The 10,293-nt window shown below is 42.6% G+C and overlaps 1 protein-coding gene across 1 annotated transcript in view; it reads left to right on the top strand.

The window, feature by feature from the left end:
- Positions 1-10,293, top strand: part of LOC120746965 — a 253,809-nt gene that overhangs the window by 45,334 nt on the left and 198,182 nt on the right. The gene's annotated exons all lie outside the window — the stretch shown is intronic.

Here is a 10,293-nt window from a genome sequence, read left to right on the forward strand (position 1 = left end):
GTCTTTCTGTGGTTTTTAAAAGAGAACAAGGATCTGTTCATTCATTAGGTGGCGGGTCGAATAGGTTTATTATGTGTGTGTGTGTGTTTAGGTGTCATATGTGTGTTGTATTTCCTGTTCTGCAAGTCACAGGCTTCTATAAATATGTTTGTCAGGAATTTCAACCTGCACTCACAGTCGTTGTTGTTGTTCTGCCAGACTGCCTAAAGATGAAAAGCTTAGCTGAGGACAGAGCAGAGTTCCCAGACATCAGCAGTATGTCCATGAACAGCGACAATTCTCGAGATTATCCTCCAGTCTTCAATCATGAACCTGGATCCTCAGGCACAAAGTAAGAGACTGTTTCTGTTTTACTTATACAACACCACTTTTTGTCTTTTGCACAACCCACTGTCAATGTTGCACTTTTCTGTTTCACTTTCTTGTGTCTGTATCATTCACCTCTGTCTGGTGTTGCCCTGTGTTTTGCAGTCCTGTGTTGATTTTCTGTTATGTGTAGCACCATGGGTCTTGTAGGAACACTGTCTTGTTTCACTGTGTACTGTAACACATGGTTGAAATTACAATTAAGCAACTTGACTAGATTTTATTATTATTATTATTATTATTATTATTTTAGGCTTTGTTGACATTTTAGCTCTTTTCCAGTCATTTTGATCAAAGCACTCGACAAACTCACACAGTCGTATTTTTAGCTGTGTTGCTGTCTCTCTGTAATATGTGCTTAATCTCTTTACATTTTTCCCCATGAAGTTTTGTAGTTTTATTTTCATTTGTAATATAGCTGCTCTTCTACTTTATCTATGATTTTGATTTGGTTAGATGCTACACCTTACAAAGGAACATGCTCATAGCTAGACGTTTAATTAAGAGACTCAATTAACTAGCTTTGTGTGACTCATTATCCTTTTTTCCAGTGTTTGAATTAGTGAATGTAGGTGAATGAAAAATAACTTGGATATGTAACATAAAAACCTAAACAAAACTGAAAATGTTAACTATAGATTCAAGAGTCATTTTAAAAGGATGAGTATGGTTCCAGTGGCTTTGAGAACATCCAGTGCTTCAGCTTCATGAGTCTGACAGAGGGATAAGCTGCTTAATGGCCACCAAGAGTGGCACACCATGTAGAAGAACAATCTGGGCTTCATTCTATATTTGTGTTTCCAGACATCAGCAGCTCAAACACAGAGCAGAGTTTACAGGATCCATGTCCATGAACAGTGACAATTCTCGAGATTATCCTCCAGTCTTCAGTCATGAACCTGGACCCTCATTCACAAAGTAAGTGACTGATTCTGTTGTAAATTGAGCAAATATGCTTTTGTTTTTTGCAGTCTTTAATATTATTTAAGAAGAATTTCAGTCTCTAGATGTGCAAAGCTGGTAGAGACATACCCTAAAAGACTGGCAGCTGCAATTGCAGCAAAAGGTGGTTCTACAAAGTATTGACACAGGGGGCTGAATAATTACGCACACCCCACTTTTCAGTTATTTATTTGTAAAAAATGTTTGGAATCATGTATGATTTTCGCTCCACTTCTCACGTGTTCACCACTTTGTGTTGGTCTTTCACGTGGAATTCCAATAACATTGATTCATGTTTGTGGCTGTAATGTGACAAAATGTGGGAAAGTACAAGGGGCCAAATACTTTTTCAAGCCACTGTATTCAGCCGGAGGAAAGCAATAAAATCAACGAACAATAGTCACAAAAACAAATCACTTGAATCTGCCTATGGTCTCATCTTTGAAAGGAGAGACATTGGAGGAGAGAAATGGGCATGCTTTGGCCATGAAACACCTGTCTCTGTGTAAATATAACTCAATAGGAAAAGATCTTGGAAGCTGTATTCCAATCAGAAACAATGAAATCCCAATCATCTAAATTACGCTTAGTCATCCTAATCAAGCAGCTAAAGGTTTTTCTCGCTAAGACAAGATCTGGGCTGTGTGCCCGGTGCTACAAAGAATCCAGCAGAGCAGCGCACACACGCACCAACCCCACCTGTCTTGACTTAATTATTTTTGTCGAACAAGCTCTCACAAAGCAGCTGGTTTGCTGTCTCTCTGTATGTGTTTGACCTTTTAATTTTCTCTTTCATTTTTAAAATAACTGCTCTTTTAACAGTATACTTATCCATGATTAGTTAGATGATGCCAACTAAACACCTTTCACGTCAACATGCGCGTAGCTAACCCTGTGTTAAAATAGCGAGTTAATTAACTACCCTTTGTGTGACTTATTATCCCGATTCCCGTTGCCAGGATTAGTTAATCCAGATGAAAGGAAAATGACTTTGATATGTAACAGAAAGAAATAAACAAAAAACAAACTCAAAAATATTAACTAAGGATTCAAAAGTGGCTTAAAAAGGATGACCATGGTGCCAGCTTCCCCTACAGAAAGTACAGTGGTTTTGAGAACATCCAGGGCTTCGGCCTCATGAGTCTGACACTGACAGAGCACCAGCTTAATGGCCAACAACAGGAACATAGAAGTAGAAGAACAATGTGTTTCATTCTGTGTTTGTGCTCCAGACATCAGCGGCACAAACACAGAGCAGAGTTTCCAGACATCAGCAGTATGTCCATGAACAGCGACAATTCTCGAGATTATCCTCCAGTCTTCAGTCATGAACCTGGATCCTCAGGCACAAAGTAAGAGGTTCCTTCTGTTGTAAACTGAACTGAAGATGATTTTGCTTTTTGCAGTCTTGGGTATTAATTCAAATGGGTTTGTGGGGTGGGGTCACTGGAATTTTCTTAACCACTTTAGCGCAATAACCTGGATAAATGCAGTTTTACTTATCAGTTACGCAGTGTTGGGAAGGTTACTTTTAAAATGTATTCCATTACAGAATACAGAATACATGCCCTAAAATGTATTCTGTAATGTATTCCGTTACTCAATGAGAGTAACGTATTCTGAATACTTTGGATTACTTAACATATTATCATGCATTTTACAACTACGTGAATGTACTATTGCTGTGTGATTTTATTACTATTACTGAAGGTCCGTGGCTCCGAACCTTAGTGTTGTGAAATCTGTTTATGTTGTCCTAGTAAGGCTACCATGAGGGCAGCCACTAGAGGCCGCTAGGAGACCGGTGTGTGTCTGTGTTTTCCAGAAATTGATGTAGCGACGGACACTGCTGCTACAATTCAATAAAAAGCGGTTCGTGCTTGAGAACCCTGCGTCTTATTGCCTCTGAACATGACATGGTGTCAGAATTGAGGACTTCACGCCGAGTTACACGAACAAATGGCTAAATTTGGACCTCCGGAGCCGTTCGACTTTACAGAGCCGGCAGAGTGGCCGATATGGCGGCAGAGATTCTCCCGTTTTCGAGTGGCGTCCAAGCTAGGGATGGAGAGCGGCGAAGTGCAGGTGAACTCGCTTCTTTACTCCATGAGGAGAGATGCCGAACCAATATATGGCTCGTTTGTGTTTCCTGCTGCTACGGAGGCCAGGCCAAGTCCGCAGTTTGAGTATGATCTGGTTATACAAAAGTTCGATGAGCACTTTGTCCCAAAGAGAAACGTTATCCACGACCGCACCTGTTTTCACAAACGGAGCCGAGCCAGAGGGCCGGGGAGACGGTCGAGGCTTTCGTGCGGAGCCTGTACGAGCTCGCGCAGCACTGCGAGTTTGGCGGCAGTAAAGACGAGCAGATCCGGGATCGTATCGTCATTGGATTAATTGACAAAGATGTTTCACAAAAACTCCAGCTCGAGGTGGACTTAACTCTGGATAGAGCCATTCAACTAGCACGCCAGAGTGAGCAAGTCAAACAGCAAAGTGCAGACCGAGTGGAAAGCACAGTGAATGAGGTGAAACAGAGGCATAATAACAGCATGAGAAGGAGTTACTACCAACCTCATCAGGTACATGAGCAACAACGTGGTAAGAGTAAACCAAAATGCCAAAGATGCAACAGGGTGCATGACAAAAGAGAAAACTGCCCAGCCCGCAATAAAAGATGCAGAAAGTGCAATAAGTTGGGACACTTTGAAGTTGTATGCAAAACCAAAATGCTAAAAGAGGTCAGGGCTGAGGCTGTAGAGGACTCAGATGAGGATTCATTCTTCATAGGGAGCTTTTCCTGGGAGCAGTAACTGAGCCAAAAACAACAGTCATTGAGGAGTCAGGCTCAGATGCCGACTGGGACATTGAGCTATTGGTAAATGGCAGTCCAGTTGATTTCAAAATTGATACAGGCACAGACACCACTGTTATGACAGAAACGACCCTTAATAAGCTACAGCAGAGACCCAAACTTATCCAGTGTAAGCCAACTGTGTACAGCCCTGGTGGAAAAGTCAAGTGCATGGGTAAATTCCTTGCTACTACAGAGTACAAAGGCCAAAAGTACCAGTACTGGATTACAGTTATAAAAGGGCAATATGCAAGTAACCTACTGGGGAAGACAGTGGCAAAGCGCATGGGATTAGTCACTAGAGTTAACAAAATCAGTAGTGACTTAACAGAGGATGTGTTCGGAGAAATTGGCCTGCTGAACTGTGAACCTGTAAAAATCGAGCTGACCGAAGATGCAGTGCCGTACAGTGTAACCACCCCACGCCGGGTGCCTTTTCCTCTCCTCCCAAAAGTGGAAAAGGAAATAAACTTGGCATCATTGAGGAAGTCACCGACCCAACAGACTGGTGTGCACCAATGATGCCTGCTCCAAAGCGCAACAAGGATGAGGTCAGGGTGTGTGTGGACTTAAAACGTCTGAATAAGGGAGTAAAGCGTGAACGGTACATCTTGCCCACATTGGATGACATAACTCCTAAGTTAGCAGGGGCTAAAGTTTTCTCCACTTTGGATGCCTCCAGTGGGTTCTGGCAAATACCACTGGATCCCAGCTCCCAAAAACTAACCACGTTCATAACTCCCATGGGCAGGCTTTGCTTCAGACGCCTGCCATTTGGCATAGCTTCAGCACCCGAGATCTTCCATCTTCGACTTAATCAAAGCATAAACAAATATTTTATATCATCTGGGCTTAAATTTATTGACACCCCCTCAACGTCAGATCCATTTCATACATAGGTCAGATCAAGACCACAATGACTTTTAACACAGTTTAAAAAGAACATTGTCTTCATCTTCGTAACAGATGTTTCCTGTCAACCTTTCTGATTAGCGCTTCTTCAAAACCGCAGACAATGATTTTGCAGTGAGTGAGCGCTTCTGCAAGCCCACAATTACAGTGGGGCAAAAAAGTATTTAGTCAGCCACTGGCAGGGGAAGTTCCCCCACCTAAAATGATGACAGAGGTCAGTAATTTGCACCAGAGGTACACTTCAACTGTGAGAGACAGAATGTGAAAAAAAAAATCCATGAATCCACATGGTAGGATTTGTAAAGAATTTATTCGTAAATCAGGGTGGAAAATAAGTATTTGGTCAATAACAAAAATACAACTCAATACTTTGTAACATAACCTTTGTTGGCAATAACAGAGGTCAAACGTTTACTATAGGTCTTTACCAGGTTTGCACACACAGTAGCTGGTATTTTGGCCCGTTCCTCCATGCAGATCTTCTCGAGAGCAGTGATGTTTTGGGGCTGTCGCCGAGCAACACGGACTTTCAACTCCCGCCACAGATTTTCTATGGGGTTGAGGTCTGGAGACTGGCTAGGCCACTCCAGGACTTTCAAATGCTTCTTACGGAGCCACTCCTTTGTTGCCCGGGCGGTTGTGTTTTGGATCATTGTCATGTTGGAAGACCCAGCCTCGTTTCATCTTCAAAGTTCTCACTGATGGAAGGAGGTTTTGGCTCAAAATCTCACGATACATGGCCCCATTTATTCTGTCCTTAACACGGATCAGTCGTCCTGTCCCCTTGGCAGAAAAACAGCCCCATAGCATGATGTTTCCACCCCCATGCTTCACAGTAGGTATGGTGTTCTTGGGATGCAACTCAGTATTCTTCTTCCTCCAAACACGACGAGTTGAGTTTATACCAAAAAGTTCTACTTTGGTTTCATCTGACCACATGACAGTCTCCCAATCCTCTGCTGTATCATCCACGTGCTCTCTGGCAAACTTCAGACGGGCCTGGACATGCACTGGCTTCAGCAGCGGAACACGTCTGGCACTGCGGGATTTGATTCCCTGCCGTTGTAGTGTGTTACTGATGGTGACCTTTGTTACTTTGGTCCCAGCTCTCTGCAGGTCATTCACCAGGTCCCCCCGTGTGGTTCTGGGATCTTTGCTCACCGTTCTCATGATCATTTTGACCCCACGGGATGAGATCTTGCGTGGAGCCCCAGATCGAGGGAGATTATCAGTGGTCTTGTATGTCTTCCATTTTCTGATGATTGCTCCCACAGTTGATTTTTTCACACCAAGCTGCTTGCCTATTGTAGATTCACTCTTCCCAGTCTGGTGCAGGTCTACAATACTTTTCCTGGTGTCCTTCAAAAGCTCTTTGGTCTTGGCCATGGAGGAGTTTGGAGTCTGACTGTTTGAGGCTGTGGACAGGTGTCTTTTATACAGATGATGAGTTCAAACAGGTGCCATTCATACAGGTAACGAGTGGGGGACAGAAAAGCTTCTTACAGAAGACGTTACAGGTCTGTGAGAGCCAGAGATTTTCCTTGTTTGAGGTGACCAAATACTTATTTTCCACCCTAATTTACGAATAAATTCTTTACAAATCCTACCATGTGAATTCATGGATTTTTTTTTCCACATTCTGTCTCTCACAGTTGAAGTGTACCTCTGGTGCAAATTACTGACCTCTGTCATCATTTTAAGTGGGGGAACTTGCACAATCGGTGGCTGGCTAAATACTTTTTTGCCCCACTGTATATGTCAGGTTGGGTATCAGACGCCACCTCTCTGGGGACATCTCAGGCCCTCCAAGGTTTGGAGGCCTATCTCCCCCCACCACCACTTCCCCTGCCAGTGGCAGACTCCCTCAGGTGTCGGTGCGTTGGTGGTTCTTTGTGTCTGGGGATGGGCGTCCAGGTACGCACCGGCTCACTCCTTGGCGGCCGCTTATCGGGGCCTGGAGCCTGGGGCTCGCTCGGGCCACTTCGGAGGTGGGGTGCCCCCGGCCTCTCGGCCTGGGGCTCGGTCACTCAGGCATGGCTGGCTGCCAGCGGAGCTCACGGGCGCGTCACTGCAACTCCTGATGAAATGACTGCTTTTGGAGAATTCATTGGAAATCATCTGGAAAAGTCTGGAAAGTCTCATATATGAGCAACAATTGTGTGTTTCTTTCAGTTTGTATATTTTTTTAACTATTTATATTGTTATCCATTAAGTTTTGTAGTTTTATCTTTAACCTCCAGGACCTGGCATCCAATATGTGGAATCACATTTGAGTTTTTAGATCTTTGTTTTTACATTCAGGGTCCCAATCAGCACAAATATCACAGAGAAATTTAAAATGCATGCTGTGGAAGAGCTCTGGGTCTTAGATGGTACCTACTGCTCTCCTATCAGTGCATTTAACCATGATCTAATTGGTTAGATGCTCCCAACCCACACCTGTTTATGTGTAGTGATGTGCGATACCACTGATTTCCTTTCCGATCTACCAAGTACTTTCAGGGTGGTATCGACGATACTGATCCGATACCGATACTTTATACAAAAAACCCGTATTTTATTTATTGATCTCAATTATAGCGTCATAAAGTTACAGGACTCAGATTACTTGTTCATCATAAAGAAATAAAAAAAAAAATGAAGTTGTGCGCTATTTGAACACGTTGCCTGCCTGCAGCACTAAAGGACTCCGTGAGAGACGCGATTCGTCTCAACTACGCGCCCTCATATTCTGTGATATGATTTACTCTGGAGGTTTGACAGGTAGTGATGTTGCCAACAACCAAACATGCCAACCCCCGATTTTTCCGGGAGAATCCCGGAGCCACCATTCTCCCCGAATTTCCACCTGGACAACAAAATTGAAAAACATATTGCAGAATTCATAGCGCGGCGAGCCAATTCCAGTTTCCAACAATGGCGGCAGCGACTTAGTTTTAATATTACTCTTATTCTCTTTCTGGGTCGCAAAAAAACACAACTTTTAACATGTTTCAGGTGAGATGTAGCGTATGTATAAACTTCAAATATCTGAGCCGATCGAAACACTTCTGCTCCGCGGCTGCTGAGTGAGCCCTCATCTGGGACTCTCCTCAGCTCTTTCTGGGACAGTGGCGCGGCTGCCCCTCTGTTGGTCTTCCTTGGTCTCTTGTGCTCTGGGGGCCTCTGGATGTCTGGAGTTTTGATCTCCTCCATACCTGCTTCATTCCCTGGAGGACGGGGCTGTGGCCCCCCCACACCCTCTAGCAGATCATTACATGAAGGAACCTTTTAAAAAAAACAAGCACGTCCATGCTCACAGGTGTACACACGGGTGATCACACCCACAAACTACACCCTTTTTGGCTCCTACCTCAAAGCACACTGTGTTCTGTTGATCTTATGTGCTGCACAATAATGTTTAATATTTAGTATTTACTGTCATATTCCCATATATCATTGTGATGTTGTTTATTCTATTACTCTTGTTCTCTTCTGCTTGTTTTCTTTTTTCTTTCTCAGCAGGTGATCCAGGTGATCGATATGTATTTTCTTTTTCTTTTCTTTTTCTGCTCATTCTGTTGGTTTTTGTTTTTTGCCCTTCTCCCCCGTCCCTCTTCTCAGCTGTTTCTCTTTCCCTCTTTCTTTCTCCCCTTCTTTCCCCCAGTCAAGTCTGTCCCGTGTTCAGCAAGTGAAAATAAAACAAACAATAAAAGGTGAATCAAACGGACCATTATGGCAAGGCTGGGATGGTCAATTTGGTAAAGTAAATCCGTTGGGCATCTTTCTTTGCCTTTAGACATTAATTCTGATGGCAAAAGAGCCAAACGGGACAGGCAAAAAAAAGGGTATAAAAGAAGAAAAACTAATGACATGGCCTCCTTGTTCACCTGATCTTAACCCCATTGAGAACCTGTGGTCCATCATCAAATGTGAGATTTACAAGGAGGGAAAACAGTACACCTCTCTGAACAGTGTCTGGGAGGCTGTGGTTGCTGCTGCACGCAATGTTGATGGTGAACAGATCAAAACACTGACAGAATCCATGGATGGCAGGCTTTTGAGTGTCCTTGCAAAGAAAGGTGGCTATATTGGTCGCTGATTTGTTTTTGTTTTGTGTTTGAATGTCAGAAATGTATATTTGTGAATGTGGAGATGTTATATTAGTTTCATTGGTAAAAATAGATGATTGAAATGGGTATATATTTGTTTTTTGTTAAGTTGCCTAATAATTATGCACAGTAATAGTCACCTGCACACACAGATATCCCCCTAAAGTAGCTAAAACTAAAAACTACTTCCAAGAACATTCAGCTTTGATATTAATGAGTTTTTTGGGTTCATTGAGAACATGGTTGTTGTTCAGTAATAACATTATTCCTCAAAAACACAACTTGCCTAATAATTCTGCACTCCCTGTAGATGCAAAACACATCTTAAGACAAAGGTCTTACGATGTTAAATTCAAGGTTTCTGACTAACACTGGTTATATTTGCACTTTAAATGCCCCTTTATACCCAAATAATAAACAACTTTCAGGTCACCCTATTTTTTATACAGATTTCTACTAATCAACTTTCGTATCCACTTGAATATATCTTCTTCAGGGAAACCAGGAAAACAAATGAAAAACATGTACTTTAGCGGTACGCTAATGTCAACATTCATGTGTGTAGCAGTGCTACACACTCTGTGTCAAGTCTCATAAGATAACTTGCACTACTCACAACTCCGAAACACAACTATATTTAACTTAGAACTTACAACAAATGGTTTCAGCATTTTTATTGAGTTTGCGTAAATACCACATCCCTGAAAAACCACAAAGACAAAGATGGCATGGGAGACATAACTTGCTAAATCCGCCCCAGCAAAGCAGGATACAGGCAAATCATAAGCCCATGGTGCCCCCTATGGTATTTACGTGGCAACTGCGAACATTACATCCAGCTCAAAGGACATTCTCTTCACCACAGTAACCTTTCTTTTCGAGCAAAATAAAAAGATTTTCATGAAGCTTATTTGCCCCAAATAGTATTAAACTAATACACAAATGTGAACACACATTAGTGAACTTCACAAACATCACTGCATCTGTGATTCAATCCATCTGTGAATCCTGCCCCTCACCTGTGAATTGTTACTCTCTTCTCTTTGCTTATGAATAGTCAGAACTTTTATTGGTTATACATAAAATAAAGAAATGGCCTGTTTTGCAAGTACCACCATGTTGTACATA

This window comes from Simochromis diagramma, unplaced genomic scaffold (genome assembly GCF_900408965.1).
Source record: "Simochromis diagramma unplaced genomic scaffold, fSimDia1.1 OVJJ01000410.1, whole genome shotgun sequence".
Lineage (NCBI taxonomy): Eukaryota > Metazoa > Chordata > Actinopteri > Cichliformes > Cichlidae > Simochromis > Simochromis diagramma.